At 40.8% G+C, this 23772-nt stretch overlaps 1 long non-coding RNA gene across 1 annotated transcript in view; it reads right to left on the bottom strand.

Annotated features, from left to right (window-relative positions):
* Window positions 1–23458, bottom strand: part of LOC307013818 — a 28250-nt gene extending 4792 nt beyond the window's left edge. The window contains exon 1 of the long non-coding RNA XR_013801078.1: window positions 23368–23458. This is a non-coding gene — a long non-coding RNA (uncharacterized lncRNA). The remainder of the gene's footprint in view (window positions 1–23367) is intronic.
* Window positions 23459–23772: the final 314 nt, after the last annotated feature.

Raw genomic sequence — 23772 nt, 5'->3', positions numbered from 1 at the left:
AGACTGCAGCCAGGTCTGTATTATTCTCAGATTTGTAGCCCAATAATAGAACCTCAGGTTCGGCAGAGCAAGTCCACCCCGCGCCTTTGGTCTCTGTAAAAATTGCTTGCGTATCCTTGGGGTTTTCTTGTTCCAAATAAAGTTAGAAAAAATAGTGTCAGTTTTACGAAAAAAGGTTTGAGTGTGGAAAATGGGCACACATTGAAATAAATATAGGAAAATGGGGAGTATATTCATCTTTATAGAGTTAATTCGGGCAATCAGAGACAGATTTAACACTGACCAGCGGTTGAAGTCTTCCTGTACGCGGGACAAAAGGGGGGCAAAATTAGCTTTATAAAGATCTTTAAATGTATCGGTCACCTGGATCCCGAGGTAAGTGAAGCTGTGTAGTGCAATTTTGAATGGTAGACTATGTAGAGGGAACTCACGCGCGGCTCTATTTAAAGGGAACAATTCGCTTTTACTTAAATTGAGTTTATAACAGGATACAGCACCAAATGAGCTAAGGATAGAGAGAGCTGCAGGGACAGGCACAGATAAATTAGAGACATAAAGAAGAAGGTCATCCGCGTAAAGAGAAGCTTTCTGTTCTATCCCATTTCTAAAAAAAATCCTCTAATGCGGGGTTCACAACGAAGAGCGATGGAGAGGGGCTCAATAGCTAAGGCAAATAAGAGAGGGCTCAAGGGACAAACCTGCCTGGTGGAGCGGTGGAAAGGGAAATATTCAGAGTGCGTATTATTCGTTCTCACTGAAGCTAGGGGAGAGGAGTACAATAGCTTCACCCATGAGGTAAAGTTCTTTCCAAAGCCAAATTTCTCCAAGGTGTGAAAAAGATACCTCCACTCCACACGATCAAATGCCTTTTCTGCATCTAAAGATATCACAGCTTCAGGTACAGAATTTGCGGAAGGCTGGTAGATTGTGTTAAAAAGCCGTCTTAAGTAAAAAAATGAATGCCTATTTTTGATGAAGCCGGTTTGATCGGGAGAGATAATGGTTGGTAACACGGTTTCCAAACGTAAAGCAGGCATTTTATACAGTAATTTAAAATCCACATTTAACAAGCTGATTGGTCGGTAGGAGGAGCATGCAATAAACATGTTTATTTCTGCTGTAAAGTTGGACATTTTAACATGGGCGTCGATGGAAATTGCTCCCTTCTGCAGACTGCTCCTACTGGCCACTATATGAACTGCAGTGTGTGGCACTTCCGTATTGGCGTCCCGGCTGTTCCCCAGAGTTTACGGCTTGGTTTGAATGCTACAACCTATTGTTGCTGTTACCTAGTGCAATAAAAGAGTTACCTAACGATTGCAAATAACACAATTTGTGTTCTGTGAAACTGAAAAGGATATCACATTGTTTTTGTTACTTTCGTTGCAGTTGTATGTCTTAAATGTAATTTAGGTTAACTTCCTGTTTTATTTCGATGCTTTTATTTTGAAGGCGAGTTTCACTGTTGACAGGAAGTTGATGTTGCTATGGAAAACAACGTGGGATAAAAGGAGCGGAGATTAACGGAGAAAAGTAATATCTAAATATAAAGACGGAGATAGTAAATGATAAAGTTTATGTTTAAGTTTAGCACCCCCCGAAGAGGCACAAGGTTGGTATTAACTATAATATAAAAATGTGGGTTGTGTCCAAATTCGTTTGTAGGCTATGCTGTTTTGTAGCTTTGCTCTCTGTTTACAGTTAACATTTGGTAGTATGCCAAAGTGATTCTAATACGGATGGAGCCTAAATGTATTTGTTATTTTTGTGTCTTTATAGCTTTTACTTTGATATTGGAGATTTCAATCAATTCATATCATCAGTCAAGTCTTCGACCATGGGAAATGCTACAGCGATGCTTGGCAATGGGCATTATTATTATAGGCCAGGCCTACCTCAAAGTCATTTTTCCCCCTGGAAAAACCTGGCCCACCCTATTTTATACAGGCCCGCCCTAAAGTAAATGTCTGCCTACGCTACTGGTGTGTGTGTGTATGTACAGAGCCGGCCCGACCCATTAAGCGGCATAAGCGGCCGCTTAAAGCCCCGCAGCCACTAAGGGCCCCCTAGCAAAAATAAATAAAAACCTCAGTACACCGTCGCCGTGATAAGTATGTTTAATTCATTTTGTTAATATGCCTAGATTGCCTACTCTCAAAGTCATGTATGATATTATTAAGTCAATAATATAATACATTAATTGTGCTTTATCTGTACCTCATCATAAGAGGATGGAAGGATTGTAATTTCCCGTATTCAGTGAATGCAACAGAGGCAAGAGAACAGAACAACCAGAGAGTTGAATGGAAATAAACATCTGTCTTATTGGCTGACAGGTACCTATCTTGTGAGCTGTGACAATGCTTAAAATAAACTGTCAGCCGGACTCAGAGTTTTTGAAGATGGACATACAGTAAGAACATTTTTCCTTAAAAAATACAACAATTCTCAAGTGGTGGCTCACACAACAACCCCAGAGCCACCACTTGAGCCAGGTAATCAAGGTATGTAAATGTCAGTAAACTTCCAAGTTATGCGAACATGTTAGCAAAGCATAAATTACAGCTACAGCTAGCCATATATATTACATAAACACTTTGTCATAGAATCTAAATGTAATGTTTTTTAGCGTTACCTGGTGATTTCAAAGAAAGCTCTCTGGAAAATGTTGACTTTGACATGAAGCTAGAAGCTACCTTACAGTACACAGTTGATCCTGAGTCCTGTCAGTTAAAGTGTTTCATAGTTAGCTTAGCTAAGCATCAACCTAGCACTGAAATATATGGATGTTATGTGACAGTATTTCTGAGAAAAAGTCAGCTGAAATGGTGGCATAGTTGCCACTGCTTTACGTGTCGACAGCATGTTTGAACGTATTTGCAGCAGTAAATGTGGCAGTTTGGCCACTGACATTGGCATAACAACACCTGAATTTAAATGTGCAACCTCTTTGTGTGACAGATTTTTGCATGAAATTATAATTTTTCTGAATGATATTCTTATTGACAGCTAGTTTCCATGTGAACAATATGAGATGGACAACCAGACAGCCATAAATGAAAAACAGTTATGAAATACTATATGACAAAACAAGAATAAAGTTTAAAAGGGGAGTGATTTGTAAAATATCCCAAAAGAAAAATCTGTTTACAGTTCTGTTTCATATGGGTGTTGAGAGATGTATCCATAGATCTCTTCATTTTGCTCTCAAAGTGCACCAGATTGATGCTTTTAACTTCTTCCCGGGGGAGCATGCCCCCGGACCCCCCTAGAGGAGGTTAGGTCCACGGTGTTTACATGCTTATTTACACAATATGTGTACTTATGCTAACATCATAAGACAAAAGTTGGTTCCGTGTTGTGTGTAGTGAGAATGCGCTAGAGTGAGGGGGGCCCCCAAGCCAAAGCTCGCTTAGGGCCCCTAAAAGTCTAGGGCCGGCCCTGTGTGTGATTGTGTGTGTGTGTGCAGGGCCGTCCCTCCCTTCAGGCCGATCATGCAGGCTGCATGGGGCTTCACATTGCGCAGGGGAGCTCGGCTTGTGCGTAGTTCTCCGCGCATCCCCCCCCCCCAAGTGAGACCCCGTTTACACGACGATACGGGTTGTATCCACATAGTTTCTCTTCAGTATAGCCCTTTTGTTTACACGAATGAGCCGCAAATGTTCCCGTGTAATTGGGGTCTGAGAGTGAGAGGTGACAAGGGGAGCGCGTCTGTAGCCCGACACCGTTGCAATGAATAGACATCTGACCAATCACGGCTTTGATACGGCCACTAGTGCAGGTGAAGAGATGTTGGCGAACACACAGTTTCAGTCCGGCGCAAGCAAGAGGGAAAAAAACTAAAAACATGAAGAAACTAGAGCATCACTCGAAGGTGGGTTATTGCATGAGTCAAATGTACAACTTGCGAATGTTGTATAAGTCAAATGTCAAACTTTTGCCAATTGCCATCAGCTGCATTTCACGACATGAAGAAGGCAGTCTCTGCATAGCATAATAGGCTAATGGAGATTAGAGATGGGTGACTCCTGATTCATCCGGATCATTAACCCGGATCCTAGTAATGAGCTGGTCGTGACGAGTCTCCCCTCTCCATTAACCCGAGTCCTTTGAGTCCTACACCTGGTGACGTACAAATTAAAACTATAAATTGCGTCACTCGCTACTCTCCTTTTAACATGTACAATCACATTACAACGTACCCCAGTCCATCTGCCTAGCCTTTAGCAAGTAGGATAGCTGCCAGAAGTTATCATTTGGCTCAGGGGAGTGGACGCGGATCAGTAATATCCTTCCTGCAGACTCGTGCGGACTCAGAGCCGTAACCGTAGCAGTTCCAGAGATCCAGTGATCCAGACAGACTCATCATGCACGAGTCAACAGCAGACTCAGATTCTCAAATCCTGACTCACTGAATCTAGGGAACTTCCTTCACTTACTGCAGACTCGTGTGGACTCAGAGCCGTAACCGTATAGCAGATCCAAAGATCCAGACCATTACATTACATTGCATTTAGCTGACGTTTTTATCCAAAGCGACTTACAATAAGTGCGAATCTCTGCGTCTGCTGTTGACTCGTGCATAATAGCCGCGGGAAGTAGGGGTGCTGGAGGCGGGGCCGTGAATGGTGTACATTTGAAAAACTTCATGTCCATGATCCAGACTCGTCATGCGTCGAGCAAAGCCGCGGGAACTGGGAAGTCATTTTACTTAGGGGTTGCGGACAAAAGTGGGGAGAGATTTCAAAAACTGTAACATGAAGTTTTTCAAATGTACACCATTCACAGCCCCGCCTCCAGCACCCCTACTTCCCGCGGCTATTATGCACGAGTCAACAGCAGACGCAGAGATTCGCAAATCCTGACTCACTGTGCAAAACATAGCAGACTCGTGCGGACTCAGAGCCGTAGACGTATAGCAGCAGATCCAGCAGACTTGTCGTCATGCACGAGTCAACACCGGACTCAGATTCGCCAAATCGCAAAATAACCCTTTTTTTTGTGATCAACATGTTTTATTAAAGCAAAAGACACTGTGTAGCGGAGGTTAATGTAATGTTAGTTTAATATGCTCGTGACAGAGGCTCGGGAAGGTATTTTGAGTGGGGGTGCTGAGGTGCTGGAATCCAGTGAACACTATTACGGGCACTATAGAGCACGCACAAAAGCGCGAGCACCAGGGGCGCTACAGTGGAATGTTCTATTGCAACACTCCCCACACGCAAACACACAGTACACCCGCAACTGCTACAATGAAGGCTCGATAATCAGCTCACGGCATATAGGGAGGGGTAAAGTGCTATTTTTTACGAGTGGGGAGCGGACCTCACCTCCTCTAGGGGGGTCCGGGGGATTTTTTTTAAATATTGAAGTGAAAAGCATCAATCTGGTGCACTTTGAGAGCAACATTAAGAGATCTATGGATACATCTCTCAACATCCATATGAAACACAACTGTAATCAGATGTTCTTTTTCTTTATGGATATTTTACAAATCACTCCCCTTTCAAACTGTATTCTTGCTTTACTGCCATAGTATTTCACAACTGTTTTTCCTTTATTCTCTTGTTTTTTTATAACGATATTGATCATATGAAGGTGTGCCGTGGAAATAATCTTTTGAATAATGTGTGACCCACTGAGATAATTTAGACTAAAGTTAACTATCTAAACACTCAGAGAGTCTTTTAGCTCACCTGAGTCTCTCAGTCTGAGAGGAGAGGACTCTCCCAGCTTGTTGTGGAACAAACAGCTCCTTATGTCCGTTAGTGCAGCTAGCTAACCAGATGCTAACAACACGGTCTCTCTCTCTCTCTCTCTCTCTCTCTCTCTCTCTCTCTCTCTCTCTCTCTCTCACATTAAATGCGCTATTTACACACACACGCACGCACGCACGCACACACACACACACACACACACACACACACACACACACACACACACACACACACACACACACACACACACACACACACACACACACACACACACACACACACAGCCAAGCTTGAATGACACAAGCACACTTTTATTTCTCTGATTGGTCTGGTGTCTTGCCTCTGTTGCATTCACTGAACACGGGAAATAACAGTCCTGCCGTCCTCTAGTGTCATGATGAGATTCACGTAAAGCACGGTTAATGTATTATATTTTTGAGGTAGAATTGTCCGGGGCTACAGAAAAAACATTCGGGGCAGGCCAGGCGACGCCACTGGCGAGCACACACCTACAAAGATGTAAAATATTATTTTACCAACAATGTGGAATTTATTGCCTACATATTACACAGATTATGCACAGCAGGAGCAGCAATAACCGTCAAGTAATAATTCAGACAAGGGAGCTCCGCACCGCCTGCCTGCCGCTAGGGGGTGCTGCAGCGCCCTCAGCACCTCCCTTCCCGCGCCCATGGCTCGTGAAATGCAACAACTTTTCGGTTTCACCGGTAGGATTTCTACACTCTTGGTGATGCTGACTCTGGATCTCTTCAATGACTGACTCAGAAGACTCAGAGTCCGTAAAAGGATCCGGATTTGCCATCTCCAATGGAGATGCAGTTATTTCCAGAATTCTTTATTTACCATTCATTCAAGTATTGTATGCCTTTTATCTGCTAATGTACAGGAGGAAGAGTGATAAACTGTCTGTCTAGTTGGTTTACATAACAGTTAAAGTTTACAGCCTAAAAAACATGGAACATTTTTTCCCCTTTTATTCATTTTTATGTCAATTTGCACATTTCATGGTGATGCTCAGCCTCTCCCCTTAACTCCTAACCAGGGACGTGCACAGGTACGGGCTAATGTTGCCCGTTTGCCATTTTTGTCTGACCTGCCCCTGAGGTTTTCTTTTCTTTTCTGTTGTGGCCGAATAAACATGATAAGCCCACAATTAGTATTGTAGCGTCTCGCTGCGGGAAACACACCGGAAGTCAGCGCTTTCATCTGCCCCCAGTAACGTGACTTTGTTTACAATCTGACGGCTGGAAGCAAAGGAAAGCCCTCCGAGTCCAGCCTCATACAGTATGGCTATGGTGATCACACCAAATGCCCGCCTGGCTTTGGTGGCCAATCCCGGGTCAATCTGTCCCCGTTTTTAAATATGCTTTTATGACCACCTCTAGTGTCGGATTTTGGAAAATTGATTTTTAGTTTTCTCATGGCAGTTAGACTAGGGGACAAACCAGGGGACTTTACTTCGTCTTGACACCGTCGGTTATTTACAAAAAAACACCTAAATATACTTGTTATTATGCTTCTGTCTTTCTGTGTCTTTTCATCTGTAAACTCCCTCACCGCTCGCTCTCTTTTCTTGATCGCCCTCTCACGGAGAACACTTCACTGTCCCGCTTCATTGTAGGATTTCTGCCATGTCTCTACTTCAGTTTGACCATCTCTGTTATTAAGTTATGGAATACTAGATAAATAAGTAATTAGATACCTTACCGTTACTGCGCTCATAAAGAATGATAAGAATAAGAATAATGCGTATTGAACTGGTTTCATTAATGAAATTAAGTGAGAATTAATTGAGTTTATTTAAGGCAATTAGTTAGAAGCCCTATTTTATCAGTATGTCTGGTCAAACTACATTAAAACATAATTGTCCCCATTCTTTCTTTAATAGTTACTAACATTATATATTTTTTATGAGATATGGACCACAAAACAAAATATATCCCTGGTTTTCATTATAAAAATCTAGTCACTGAATGCAAGTAGTTGCCTTAGCTTATGTTGTTATGAGATGATGTGAATTACTGTTCAAATTAGTTAATTTAATAATCGTTTGGTTATTTTAAGCATAGCTTAATGTTACATTTCTGTGCTGAAGAATGCCTTCAAGACAGAGGAGACTGAAGCAGAGAGAGAGATATCTGAAGGAGGCAGCTAAAAGGACTGCAACTTTGCAGAGCTGGATAAAAGGTGCCTGCAGGGCATCTGCAGGTGAAGCACTGTGATTATGTCAAGCAACTACATACATTGGAGTACACTAATAAAACAAATCAGTGATAAATGCAAAGCCTGTATATGTGCTGAGTGAAGTTCATATTTTCTGTTGGGGGCTAACCCCAAGCCTCCAGTTCAGAGCACATTTGAGAGGCTGAACTGAAAAACAGACTGAATAACAAATTTAGTAGTTGGACATAAAAGTCAACTGAGTGTCACTTGCAATGAAAGTGTTGTGTTTTTATTTCATTAACCTTTTACATTAAAAACAAGTTAGAATTTTCAAAAGGTCTTATGTTTTTTTTTGGGAGGGGAGGCCCTTTTTCAGTTTAGAGCAATAGCCCCTCCAAATGTCTGTGCACGTCCCTGCTCCTAACAGTCATCATCATGTCAACCACAGAGAAATACTGATAGAAATGTATGTTGTTGATACATTGCTGACAGAGGGAACTACATTTGAATACAGATTTGAGAAATATCAGTTTTTGCGCATGTAATAAGCACAGTGTTCGAATTACCCATTTGCATTCGGGGGAGCCCTATTTTTCAGTGCACATCCTGTTACTAAATATGTCACACGTTCCTCTGTTGACTGGCGGTGGATTTTTCTGCAAGCGGCAGGGAGATCAATATACTTGTTGCGTCTTTGCAAATCTCACATCCACATTTTAATTTTATTTATGAAAAGCCATGGATAGGCTACCTTTCATGCCATTTTCATTGTTGAAGCCTCTTCAGGCTCCCAATCGGCAGGCCTCTCCCTCAGTGTGTTACGACTGAATAAACGGGTTTGAACTCAAATGCACGACTCACACAGGTTTTTAACAAAAAAAGGTTTTATTCAAACCAAAGCTCAACAACAGTGGTAAACAAAAACTAAATCACTCTTAACGAAGAAAAACAGTATCAAAACAAAGTCACTCTTAATGAGGAAAAAACACTAACAAAACATAATCACTTAAATGAGGAAAAACACTAGGAGTATGAATATAAGAATACTTAGACAAGACGTGGCTCAAAGCTCTGCTTGGGATTATTCCTGGCATGATACGCTGGTAGACTGCCACAAGAAGCGAAACGAACTGGCACAGGAGAAAGGGAGACGAGGACAATAAATACACCATGGTAATGGGAACAGGTGGAAACAATCAGGGGCGTAGTCGACAATCACAGGAGTGGGAGACACACAAGGAAGGGTCAGAGTATCTGAAACGAGAGGAAAGGTTACTATTCAAAATTAAAGGGGAAAATCACTAGACAAAGACAAAAACACTTAACTAAACTAACATAATTTGGGAGAGATGACAGTGTGGAGCTGTCAAACTCGACCCTAACGCCGCTTACAGCCGGCCAACTAAAAGTTGTTCCGTTCACGTTGTAATTTTTAAACTCCTTCGCTTCTTTGCTTGTCACTCCAAAAGCTGCGAGGCTTGGCTGTTTTCGTTTTGCCATATTTTGTATTACAAAGTTAAAAAAAAATCAATATCATTTCGAATATCGCGCCGGCATCGCCGCCGTAACCATAGCAACGTAAGTAGCGTAAAGAATGCAGTGCCGCCACGTAGAGTTGGCAACACCCAGAAATATTCACAAATATAAAACAAATATTCATAAACTGTAATGAACAATCACTATTATTTATTTCAAGAACTTTTATTTACAGAAACTCAACATTTCTAATCTGTGTGACACAAATATGCACACATTTTTTTGGCTCCCCTTATTTATCTCAAAGTCGGCCTTCAGGGGAGCTCTCCCCCTCTTTAGGGGAGCCAAGCTCCCCCTGGCTCCCGCCCATTTCAAACACGGAATAAGCATGTTCTGTCTTGACTATATTACAACTATATTATAATAAAAATAATATTTACATTATTGAATTGATTATGATGATTATTATTATTATTAGTAGAAGTAGTTTATTTGCAATTATATTTTAATCTTTTTGAGGCTAGTGTTTGGCAGGAAATGCAGACGTATTCACCTGTAAACGCATACTGAACGACATACAGTACATGCACATTTATCATTTACCTCACTGTATAAAAAGGGACTGTGTGTGTGTGTGTGTGTGTGTGTGTGTGTGTGTGTGTGGGGGGGGGTGTGTGTGTGTGTGTGTGTGTGTGTGTGTGTGTGTGTGTGTGTGTGTGTGTGTGTGTGTGTGTTGTGTTTGGGGGTCAGCTGGGTATTTGCTCTGCTCTCGGCTTTATGTCCTCTGGAGCTCCTCTGAGGGCAGCGGAGGAACTTCAGCGGCAGCTCCGGAGCAGCGCGGATAGTGTTTGATAGAGGCGGGGGAGATGGAGACCACACCGCTGGTGACCTGAACTTCCTTCCTTCCTGGCTAACGGGGTCAGGATGTTGCCTATTCAGCAACATGCTCCACTTTTTCAACACAAGAAAACCAAGAACCAGCAGTCCGCAGCCGAGGCGGGAGCTGGGAGCGGAGCACCGGGGATAATGTGGACTGTGTGCCCGGTGTGAGAGCGGGAGTGTGCGGGAAGACGAGCTGAGGGTTGGGTGTGCAGCGGGAACGCTTTTTGTCTTACTGGAGGTAAGATTTAGAATAATAAATGCAGCATTGATTGATACTATATATTTAATCAACCTAGAATTGTATTTGTACTTTTACTCCGGACATCTAGAGCCAGAAATAAACAGGAATTCCTTAAACATTTGGGACTCGCTGTAATACGTTTATCAGATATTATCTTTAATTGATACCATCACTCACTTCTTTATCAGGTTGTAAAATCCAACAGAAACAAGATAGATGAGGGATGTCACCAATAAAATTGACATGAACTGCGTACTCTCAAGACGGAACACACACATTTCAGGTTATTCTATAAACTGGGGCAGTGCGATCTTCTTTTAGGCTAAAAACGCGTAAAATGTGTCATTCTACCATAAACGTATATTTCCACATCTAAATATACTGAAGAAATTATTTATTTATTTCAATTTCAAAAACAGGTCATATGGAAAACATGTTAAACTGTTAGGAACACATATTGTCCCATCTCAGCATGTTTTTATTATTGAATAAAATCAATTTTTAAATGAGTTTGATCCTTAAAATGTCAGGCCCTGTCACAGACAAATGTGAGTACGGTAGAATGGTTTCCTAATATATCTTTTTTAATACAAATATCATTTCCCCATTGATCACATGTCCCTGATTGTATCTAAAATGTTTTTCTTAATCCTTTTAAGAATTCTTAGCAACCTATCAGTTAACTGTAGAGAACGTTAAGGAAAGAATAATCACCAGGTAATCATATTGTTGTAAAAAAAATACTTTTACACCAATTATTTTTCAAAACAGCTGATGTGGATATGATCCCCCACCTCCATGCTCACAATTGCAGAAGTTATTGCACTTAAATCTTTTTTTTAAAAGTCAATTTCTGTATTATAATTTCCTGTGTGACAGGGTTGACAGCTTGTGACAGAAGGCTACTGATTTAGTAGATTTAATTGACTCAGAAAAGTTATGTTTATATTTTTTAAATCTTGTTTTGGTAAGTTTTCCTTTTTTAAACCATTATCATGATTCAATATTAGACTGATGTGATAATAATAATTTAAGGACACACGACAAGATTTAATAGAAATGTATTGATAACTGCTCGAAGCATTATTTTAATAAACACATTTATTACAACATAACATTGGTAATTTAACATTTCATTTAATCTAATAATTGATTAATTGTCAGCTTACATTTATATATATATATATATATATATATATATATATATATATATATATAGAGAGAGAGAGAGAGAGAGAGAGAGAGAGAGAGAGAGAGAGAGAGAGAGAGAGAGAGATAATACCCTCCATTACAATGTTAGCAGGTATTTAAAGGTCCCCACCTATACTGTTTTTCATCAATATATCACAGGTCTCAGATATATACAAAACATGTCTCTGAAGTGATTGGCTGAAACACCAAACAGATCATTGCAGTATCTCAGAATGCCCTCTGTTTCAGCCCCGTTTCAAAAGTGCTGATTCTCTGGCCGTGTCTCAATTCAGGGGCTGCACCCTTCGGAGTGCGCAGCCTACCCGGTCCACGGAGGACCCAGCCCACGTAGACCGGATAGGCTGGACCAAGCGGCCTACGAAAGGAGACGGTCTAGCCTACAGAGGGCTTCGTATTTACGTCACGTGATACGCGTTGTTCGGTTACGCTGCTCCAGCAGTCTGCTAGCAAATTAGCTGAAAATGATCCAGAAACGTTACTTTTAAATTTTTTGGAGATCACCGTCGGCGATGAGTTAAAGAGGACCATGGCCAGGTAAATAAGATGAAGCTGTTCCTTTAGCCCCCAGTAATGTTACATTAGTAAGTTAACAAGTCAATTATATATAGCTGATGTAATTTTATCATATTATTTCATATTTAAAATAAGTCTTAATTTTTCTGTACTAAGAAAACAATATGTTTTTTAAATGAACAAAAGCATGTTGTATAGATTGATTCTTAACAATATTAGTGTTCTAATCTTAATAGCTGTGATCATAACAGTTTATATTCTCCTTCTTCCCCTAAACCAGCCCAGATGATGTCCCACTGACCCTAGGTCAGCACCTCCAGGTCCAGCAGCACCGTGACACCCCGCTCTGCTGAAATACACAATTAAACATTTTCTATGATGTTTTGTATTAATAAAATTAAACTGAAGACAGTTGAATGACCTAGAGATATCCTATTATTCCACTGCTTATGTACACATGTTGTAAATAATGGTTAAAACCTCAGTAAATGAAATAAACAATGTGTTTAACAATTACAATTTAATATTGTATTTTCATCTTATCAAAAAGTAGAGGTAAGAATATATCCATCCTCTCTCTGCAGCTTCAAGTCTTCTATTATTATAACTTTCATCATTGAGACAGAGAAAATCAATCATGTTATTTAACATCATCAGCAGTAAAACAAATATCAGCAAAAGTGTGTTTATGGAGTTGTTTATTTTTATTGTACGTGCAGCAAGTATAGAAGCAGCTGTTTGGGGAATCAGACAGACTCAAGCTATAATCGTTAAATATCTATTAAAAGGAAGGACACATACAAAATCTAATTCTGAAACTAAGACACAAGTCTGTAGGACGGCAGTAAGCAGAGGTCTGGGTGGAGGATGTTCCTGATCGACGTTTTGCTTTCTCCAGCACCACGGGGGGGTCCAGGTGGATGGCAGCTCTGTCCTGATGATCCACTGGGGTTAGGGGTCCTTCTCCAGCACCTCGGGGGGTCCAGGTGGATGGCAAACACGTTCTCACTCCCAACCTGTCACATATTGACGGACGGTCAGGGCCCCTCCCCGTCACTCTATTACGTACAGGGTACCCCTTGGAAGTCAGTTTTCAACGGGCAGGGCGTCCCATTGACTTGCATAGAGCTCCCTGAACGTTGGTAATAGAGGAGTTGGGATCGCGGTGAAATGCTCTCCACAGATCCATTCTCACAGCGTATCAACCTTTTTCTTACTCAATATCAAGCCACACTTATTCTTTTTACTTCTTTATTTTAATTTAATAATGTAGGACTTGTGTTGCCGTCAGTTATGGGGAGAGTAGGGGCTCAGAATACGGAAATCTGTATTGTTTCATCGTTTTTTCCTTCTAATTTTGTATTATTTTCTAAACCACACACTGTTATTTACTCAACAATAACACATAATTATCCTTGTGTTTATTTATTTGTTTGATTAATAAATACAAGTTGGAGTCCGTCAGGACCGAGGGTCGGAGCAGCTCATAGTAGTTGCTTTAGAGAATTAGAGAACCCGGAAGTAAGTATTCTCTCCGCTTCGCTTGACAAACCCAATGATAGTCCTCAAGCTCTGTGATTGGATGTTTGAGTGTGCACCGAGGGTTACGCCGAGCGTCGAACAACACTTTGAAATGGGATGGAACCACGGCAGACTGTCCAAAACTGGATTTGAACGGGTCCACCCCGTCCCCCCCTCTCCCACCCCGTCCCCAGAACTAAACATGCTGGCTATTGTGTGTTTTGCAACATGCTCTTTGGCACGTCTCTAATGGGAGTTGTAGTTTTAAAAGACGTTTTTGTATTTCCCATAATAAGAAGTTGCCAGTATTAAACTGTGTACATCCGTGGAGGTTTAGGGGATAGGAAACACTTAAAACTTAAAACATATAATAAATAAATGGGTGAAAATTGCTTGTGCCCATAATGGGCAGCATTAATATATAACCACATGACAGCTAAGGTCAGAAGAGCTTTATTTAACAGCTGGTCTTATGTCTCTGACCCCTCCTGTTGTTAATTGATAAGCCTGAAACATGCACTTGTCAAGGTTCAGAGGCAAATATTGCATAGCCATCGATCATCTTACATTACATTACATTGCATTTAGTTGACGCTTTTATCCAAAGCGACTTACAATAAGTACAACCAACAAGATACAAACTTGAAGAAAACAGAATCATATAAGTACATCAGGTTTCATAGAGCTAAAACATTTCCAGTGCTACTCAACTGGCTTTAGATAAGAGAGTCCTTTATTAGTATATAAGTGCTTTGTTAGTAATTATATCGCTCGAAGTGGAGTCGAAAGAGATAAGATATACTTTATTGATCCTAAGTTGGAAACATTTGCATTACATCAGCATGTGTAACAGTTGTAAATATGCAGTGGTGTTTATTTGTAAATCATTTAGTATAATCACACAAATTCTGTGTTTTATATTTAATAATTCTGTGTTCTTAATTTATTGATTGTTCAATACCTGACAAGGTCGGAGATGAAAAACCTGGGTCGCAGGTTCCTCAACAGTGCATTACAAGACATCTATCAATACAGTATGTGTCTATACCTCCACCATTAAACTCTCATATTCTGCACATTGCTTATACTATCTACATACATCTTATAAGAGTATAATAAATGTGTTTAATATCAGTTAAAATAAGTGCTTAAACATACAGTAGTTAACATTGCAGGAAAGCAATATATTAGTACTTTGTCAGGCTTAATATGTATACCCCCAAAGCTTTTTTCTTATTCAAAATAAGAACTTAACCTAAAGTATTCTTTAATGTTTAAATAAAGCCTTATTAGTTTGTCTGTCTGTGTCTCCTATTAATATCTATTAATACAAAATAATACATTTCAATAACGTGCTTTAACCACCAGGTGTCCCTTTCTATCAGCTGTGCACCGTTATGGTGTAAATACAGCCTATCTACCAATTGGATCAAATATAAAAGTACGCCGAATTAGTATTGATACTGCAAGGAGACGTATTGTGTGAAGAGAAATTGAAGATTTTGTTTGATTGCTGATATATTTATGATCCACGTCACATATTCAGTTTCGGCGGCAGTTATTCCTGTTTGTCTAGATGTCTTCTGACCAGGGCTCTATAAATAGCGAACTACGGCAGATATGTAATATTTAATGCAGCCGAACCGTGTATTACAATGACGTTATGTGATGACCTTCAAAGAGAAAAGCAAGCACACTCGGAATAAAGTATTATTTTATTTTTAAAAAATGTTTCCGGATTTCACATCAACAGGAAGTCCGGTTAACTATAATATCCGTGCGCAACAATACCCCAACCCATAAATCCGCGGGTGAATAATAATCACCACATTACACACATCCCTTCACATTTAAATTTACATTAAAGTATTCGTGAGGCCTTCTAAAATGTTTTGAAATATAATTAGGGTTGTAGTTGAAGAGTTTGTAAATTATTGCGTTGCGCAATCGCACAACATCATGTCCATTAATTCCACAACCACACACATGGATTAACATCGATTTAATACATTAATGTAGCCTTTGTTTCTGCTAAAAGAGGTGTCGACCAGCTGGGGCAACAAGAAAATCGGCGAAATCGAGTGTGACTATTGAAAAATAAATAATAATTATATTAATATTGACAATAACAACCGACCGTCGGGGTAGCATTTGCCGTGGAGCATTCTCATGGCGTCTATTATCAACGTTATGGGAGGTCTATGAAGGTCTATGGGACGCCCTGCCCGTTGAAAACTGACTTCCAAGGGGTACCCTGTACGTAATAGAGTGACGGGGAGGGGCCCTGACCGTCCGTCAATATGTGACGGGTAGGGAGTGAGAACGTGTTGGGATGGCAGCTCTGTCCTGATGGTCCGCTGGGGTTAGGGGTCCTTCTGGGGGTCCAGGTGGATGGCAGCTCTGTCCTGATGATCTGCAGTACACTTTTCAGATTAGGGGTCCTTCTCCAGCAGATTAATTTCTCCAGAATTGTCCTAATTACAGAGAAAAACAAGAGAAAAAGAAAAGTGAATTAATCATATTAAACACAGGGTTGCAAAAGTATTATTGCAAAATGTAACTCTAAGCATTTCAGACAAACAATCCCTAAAGGATCATTTAAAATGATGTACTGTTCTGGTTTTAAAAAAACTAAAGAGATGAAATGACAGTCACACGTGCATCCCTTTGACAGCACTGCACAAACTAACATCAAGCAAAAGGCGGCTGTCTATTTGTGATTGTGTTATTATTATGGGATTAGGATACATTAAATACACTTTAACCTAAATAAAAGATGATCAAATCTGGTGGAAATATTTAAAATAGGCTTTTTTTTAGCCCTACCTCAAAGCAGCAGCTGAATACAAAGGTTGTAAAGTTGTCCCAAAGTTTAATAAACAGTAAAACATTGGAACATGTCATAGAAATAAGTAAAGCTAACAGCAGCTACACGTCAGGGTAGCATTTTATAAATCCCATCGTACTGTAGGCTATAGCCTACCGGTCTAAATGTTTTCACTTTGGTCTATTTATGAAATATAAAGTATAACTTATGTATAACAGAGCCAAGATATCTGTATGACTTTAGTAAACTTCTGAATTGAATAAAAAATAAGTGTAAACAGTGCAGTACATCCAGCTAGCTAGTTAGCGTCACTAACGTCACATATTTATCCGTATTATTTAACGAAAATGTACGTTTTAATGCGTGACGTGTGTGACGTTAGTTAATTTAAAGTAAGTTAAAACCCAATACTCACATTTATTAGTGATTCCTCCGCTTGCTGCTGCTTTTAAATCCACTCTGCTGGGGATACCGGAAGCCATTTCATTTGAAAAAAACTCACTCTTCCCTGCGCGCATTGCACCCTGGGATATGGTAGACCGCTGAGTGTACATCAGATGTATCCTTCAAATTGGGGAAAAGTAGACCGCATTTGTGGGCCGCATTCTGAGTCTTTTTTTAAAATTGGGACAGCCTTCTTTCGGTGGAAGTGACGTATACGGTCTATAAATGCAGCCTCCGAAGGGTGTAGCCCTGAATTGAGACACGGCCTCTGTCTGTTACTTTAGATGAAAATAAGGAGACACGCTTTTTTTGAGAGAGAGCGAACGCTGGCGCACTTAACTGCCGCTGCTCTCCAGCTACTTTTAGCTCCTTTTAGTTTTAGTTTTATGTAATGCAACTGTTATCGCTCACTTTGATGGCTTTGGCCATTATAATATGATCTGGATGTATCTGTCGTTCAACATCGCGAGCGGCACTCCAATACACAGCTGCTGAGCTCCTCCGACTACGATTCCACCTGCCCGACACATCACCGGCATTGCACCTCTTTCTGGACATCGCTCGTCATCCCCGTCGGAAATATATCCGCCGTGGTTCCCGGCGAAGATTTTACATCGATGACTCCAAACCCATACAATGGGGTGATTTACCGGGAGAGTTTGAAAGTCTCGTCTGTATCTGTGCCTGTTCACGGCTCATTTGAATCAATTGCCTTACAACTCAATGGACCTATGCCTACCATAGTTGCAAGCGTCTACCGTCCACCTAAGCTTAATAATAATTTCATAAACAAATTTGCTGCTTTCATCACACATCTCTGCTCACTCTCACCTAACATAATAGTGCTGGGAGATTTTAATATCCAAAGGACATATTCTGGACTTGATCTGCTGTTCTGGTGTCACTCCTCTTAAATGTACTGCAACTGATCTTCCCATTTCTGATCACTCATTAATATCCTTTACTGTCACCTTAACACTGTCCAAACCAAATCTGTCACGTGTTATTTCCTTCCGCAACATCAAGGATATTAATTTAACTACACTCTCCAGTGGCATTGACAACCTCCCCAGCATAAATTGTTCATCCCCGCCTGATGAACTGGTTTCTCATTACAATAACAATCTTCATAAACTGCTCAATACTCTGGCTCCTTTAAAAACCCGGTCTGTTTCCTTCACCCATTCTGCTCCTTGGTTTACAGCTGAACTACGCCAACTCAAAACAAAAGGCCGTCGATTGGAACGCCTCTGTAAAAAAACTGGATTTGTCGTTCACAAAGAGATGTACAATAACCACATTCTCCACTACAAGGACACTCTCTCTACAGCCAAATCATCATATTACGCAGTTCTCATCAGCTCTGGCGAAGGGAACACAAGGGTCCTGTTCTCTAGAGTGAAGAACATTCTACGACCACCGGACTCTCTTGCACCTCATCAGTATTCAACTGCCTACTGTAACTCCCTCATGTCATTTTTTTAATGACAAAATAGAAAACATTCACCAGTAACTAACTCCTATTACCACCTGCAGTATATCTCTCCCTGTTTTCACCGACCCTCTCTCTCATTATCTTTCAAGTTTCACACTTCCCTCTGCTGTTGTAATATCTGACCTCATCAGTAAATCCAAGCCATCTACCTGTCAGTTAGACCCTCTTCCTACTAGGGCTGCAACAAACGACTAATTTGATAATCGATTAATCTATCGATTAATGAAACGATTAATCGATTATTCGGATCGTTAAGGTTTTAACTGTACTACTACTTATATCAATACTGCTTATCGATCCGGTCCTTTTAACGATAGTATTAACGGTTCTTTTGACAAGAAATAAGGTAAACTAACTAAACAAATTGTGAACAAAACTAACATTGCTTTTTATTTTAATTAAATGCATAATATTTCACATCAAAAGAAACAACAATGTTTTAACAAATCATATTAAATAATGTGATGACAGAACTGTAAACCGAATAGCTGAAACTTTAACAAAATAACTCAGTTACCTCTAATCATTAACCTATGTTTTTATAACTGAGTTAACTCTGTGTGTTGCTGCTAGCATACATAACACCTGACGTGGAAACGTTACTCGTGGATGGGGCTACAGAGCTACTAGAAAGACAGTCGAACCCGGTGCATTCCTCCGTCTGAATGTGGTGCACTTTTGCTAAGTGTTTAGACAAATTGCTCGTTTTACCGCCTTTATATGATAAACTGTTATTGCACTTTTGGTAACGAGCATTGTCCACATCGAGACGGCTAAAGTTTAACCACACCTCGGAGCGCATTCTCTCCGCCATCTCCTGCTTGTGTGTGTAAACTGCCCCGCCCCCTCGCAAGCAGGCGGGGGAGAGATCTCTCGTCTGAATTGGGAAGATCGAAAATACATTATAGACGCATTTTGTAGTCATATTGCATATTAGAAACTGAGTTGGCGACACTAAGACTGCGATATAATGTTTATGTAGCAATAATACATATGACATATGTTTTAAATGTCTCTGAGTGCTGTACCGATAAAAAAGAGCGATAACGTTGGAGCTTAACGGGGTGTAGAACACATGTGATGACGTCACCAACGAATCGACGACTGAATTAGTTGCCAACTAATTTGGTAATCGATTTTAATCGATTAAGTCGATTAGTTGTTACACCCCTACTTCCTACCCTCCTGGTAAAAGCCTGTATACCTTAATTGTCCTCCCTTATAACTGTCATCATACACTCCTCCCTCACCTATGGTCTTGTTCCCTCACTTTTCAAATCAGCCGCCATCACGCCCATACTGAAGAAACCTGGTGCAGACCCCAACAATTTTTATAACTTTCGTCCCATATCTAACCTACCATTTCTCTCAAAAATCCTGGAAAAAACTGTTGCATCCCAGATCCATACCCACTTGTCTGACAATAACCTGTACGAACAATTTCAATCTGGTTTCCGCTCCCATCACAGCACAGAAACAGCACTGGTGAAAATCACTAACGACCTCCTCATGGCAGCTGACTCCGGACTATTAACTATCCTCATCCTCCTTGATCTTAGTGCAGCTTTTGACACCATTTCGCACAGCATCCTCATTGAAAGACTGACCTTCATCGGGATCACTGACACACCCCTCCTCTGGTTTAAATCATATCTCTCTGGCCGCACTCAGTTCATCCAACTCAAAACCTTCAAATCACAGCCCCTTCAAATCACAGCCACTTCCAGTCACGACCGGTGTTCCCCAGGGCTCTGTCCTGAGGCCTCTTCTTTTTATCATCCATTTACTTCCTCTTGGCAATATCTTCCATAAACACAACATCCACTTTCATTGCTATGCGGATGACACCCAGCTCTACTTGTCCTCCAAACCAACCACCATCCTCCCTCCATCCTCCCTGTCTGACTGCTTACAGGACATCAAATCCTGGTTTTCCTCTAACTTTCTCAAACTTAACGACAATAAAACCGAGGTTCTCCTCATTGGCACAAAACCCACCCTAACCAAACCTGACAGTTTCTCCACTACTATAGACAACTCTTCAGTCTCCCCCTCCCCTCAGGTTAAGAGGCTGGGTGTCATCCTCGACGGCACACTTTCATTCAAATCTCACATTAGTAATGTCACTCGGTCTGCCTATTTCCATCTACGCAACATCAACCGCCTCCGCCCGTCCCTTAACCCTAAGAACACCGCCATTCTTGTTCACACCCTGGTCACCAGGGTAGGATTTTCACGGCGGCCATGACGGCCATGGCCGTCGTAGCCCCTCGGTCTGGCCGTTATGCCCCACAAATAATTGTACTTCCTACGGCCACCATGGCCTGTGTGCCCCTCACACTGTTAAAATCGCGAAGTTGCTTTAAAAGCGTCAGAACAGTGTTTTCTGAACTGCATTATGCTGCGTTCACAACGGAAGCGATGCGAATATTCTCATTGCTTTACTAACCGCTGGAGTTTCACCACGGCTGTCAGCTGTGTTTACTCCTGTCATTCAAACATGACGTGCTGGAGAGGGGGCGGGGCTTATTTCAATGTAAATACTGTGGTGGAAACCAACTAAGACAAAATTAACCTATTTTACAGTGATTTAATTATAATACACGTTTCAAAAATGATGCTGAAGTAACTACATACTGATACCGGTTAGTAAAAAACATGAATTAATGCTTTGCCAAGTCTGCAGACAAGACGGCAAGCGAAAAACCTTTTAAAATGCGTGTTTTCTGAATGGATCAATCAGGCTAAACTGACCTGTAGCTGCTCCGTCCACACTCACAACAACGTCCTAAAGACAGAATTAAAGTAGCGATTGTATTCGCCATGACAGTCTGTGGTTTGTACATGTTTAACTTTTGTCCAGTTTCTGACCAGAGCTGTGAGGAGTTGATTAAAGAGACACACACACACACACACACACACACACACACACACACACACACACACACACACACACACACACACACACACACACACACACACACACACACACACACACACACACACACACACACACACACACACACACACACACACACACACACACACACACACACACACACACACACACACACACACACACACACACACACACACACACACACACACACACACACACACACACACACACACACACACAGCTCTGAAATTGAATATATTTGTTACATATTAATATAATTTTAGATTTTTTGATTTGATTTATGAATGGGAGAAGTAGTAGATGGAAAACATACTAAACACTAATTATTCAAAGTAAAGTATTTTATTTTATATACGGTAATACTCAGGAGGCATAGGCCTATATGATGATATAATGTTTGACATTATTGATATTAACAGTGATTTGTTTTGCATGTCATTAGTGTGTTTTTCTTATCAAAAAGGGAAGTTATTTATTTGTAAGCTACAAATCCAAATGTTTCCCTCAATGGCCTTTGTGCCCTGGCATGTGGCCTTTGCGCAATTAAAAAATGTGAGACACCAAAGGCCAAATGGCTTTGCCCCTAAAATGACGAAATTCCAAGCCTGCTGGTCACTTCCCGCATCGACTACTGCAACTCCCTTCTCTTTGGTCTCCCTCTCAAATCCATCAACAGACTTCAACTGGTTCAGAACTCTGCCGCCTGCATCATCACCAGAACCCCCCTCCATTAACCACATCACTCCTGTTCTTCAGCAACTTCACTGGCTCCCCGTCAAATCCCGTATCATTTTTAAGATTCTGCTCCTCGCCTTTAAGGCCATCCATAACCTCACTCCTCTGTACCTCTCCGACCTCCTGCACATCAACACACCCATCTGCACACTCAGATCTTCTGCTTCCATCAGCCTCACTGCACCCCCCTTCCGTTTAACCACCATGGGGTCTAGAGCCTTCAGCCGCTCTTCAATCCGCCTCTGGAACTCCCTCCCACCTGACATCCGCAACACTGACTCTCTCCCCATTTTCAAATCCCGCCTCAAAACATATATCTTCACACTCGCATATCCACCCTGATCATTATCCATCACACATCCTCTGTTTTTATTTATTTGGTTATTTGATTGATTTATATACTGCATTGTCTTGTTTATGTCTCTTATGCTGGTGTTATGTATTGTGTATCTTGTTTTTTATGTGTTTGTACGGCGACCTTGAGAGCCTTGAAAGGCGCCTATATAAAATAAATGAATTATTATTATTATGTATTACTCCCCACGCCCCTCTGAGAGATATTTGGTTAAAAATAACACAATGGTGCTCTGGGAGGAGATTCCGGTAATAAGTTGGGGGAGGGTTACCTTGGTTGGTGATTGGCTAATGGTTACACTAGCCAAAACATCGTTCTGACATCATAAAGTGGCCAAAATCTGATCAGCTCATTTTAAGACAAGTTTTTATATAAATGGATCAGGAAAAAAGGGAGAGAATATTTTTTCCTGAAACTTTCAGAATCTCTTTACACAGAGGGGGGCCACATGTTTATGTTTAAAAGAACATGAAAAAGTGGATTTTGCATAATAGGTGACTGTGTCGTCCTACGTGCACGTATCTCTTGTGCACTTTGACTGTCAGCTAAACACCTTCCACCATCAAGGACTAGAGACCGTAGATGTCGTTTAATCGCTTTTAATCATGAAGAAAGGGTGAAACTAGGAAATAAACACAATACAAGAAGTACATAAATATGAGGAAGAATATTTACACACATTATACATTGCATCAACACCAAAGAACATACACACACATGGCTGTAGCTAACGGTAGTTCTACAGAGGAGTTTAGAACACACATTAACTGTCATCTCAAAACTAGTCTCTATAAACATATTCATTGGAAATGAAAGAACACTACGTTTATATCAATTGTACATACCAATAATGCGACCAAAGGCACGGAACGTCAAGGATTAGGGCAGATTGTGGTCACCAAAAAAAAACATGAGGCTGTCCTGTTCACATACAGCTTCCTTATGCACTAGGTCACATGGTACATACTTTACACATTACGACTACCGCCAGCAGGGGGAGACAAATCCAACAAATGAACAACAATTACCTGATGAGGACAGAACAGTGACCTTTAAGTAGCAATATCATATTCAGAGCTTAGGGATGACTACAAAAGAAGAGGGACACTGTGTGACAGTGCCTGACGTGACAGGGACAGGGCTTGAACATGTTAGCTTGAAAATAGTTAGTTTGCTAGAAAGGGATTTTAGTGAACTGATCTACATTTTTTTTAAACAGAAACAATATAATCCTTTTCTGGGATATTTGA

The sequence above is a fragment of the Notothenia rossii genome, assembly GCF_949606895.1.
Source record: "Notothenia rossii genome assembly, chromosome: 7".
In the NCBI taxonomy this organism is placed as follows: domain Eukaryota; kingdom Metazoa; phylum Chordata; class Actinopteri; order Perciformes; family Nototheniidae; genus Notothenia; species Notothenia rossii.
Note: the sequence above shows the minus strand (reverse complement) of the source record. Positions and strands in the feature narration are given on the sequence as shown.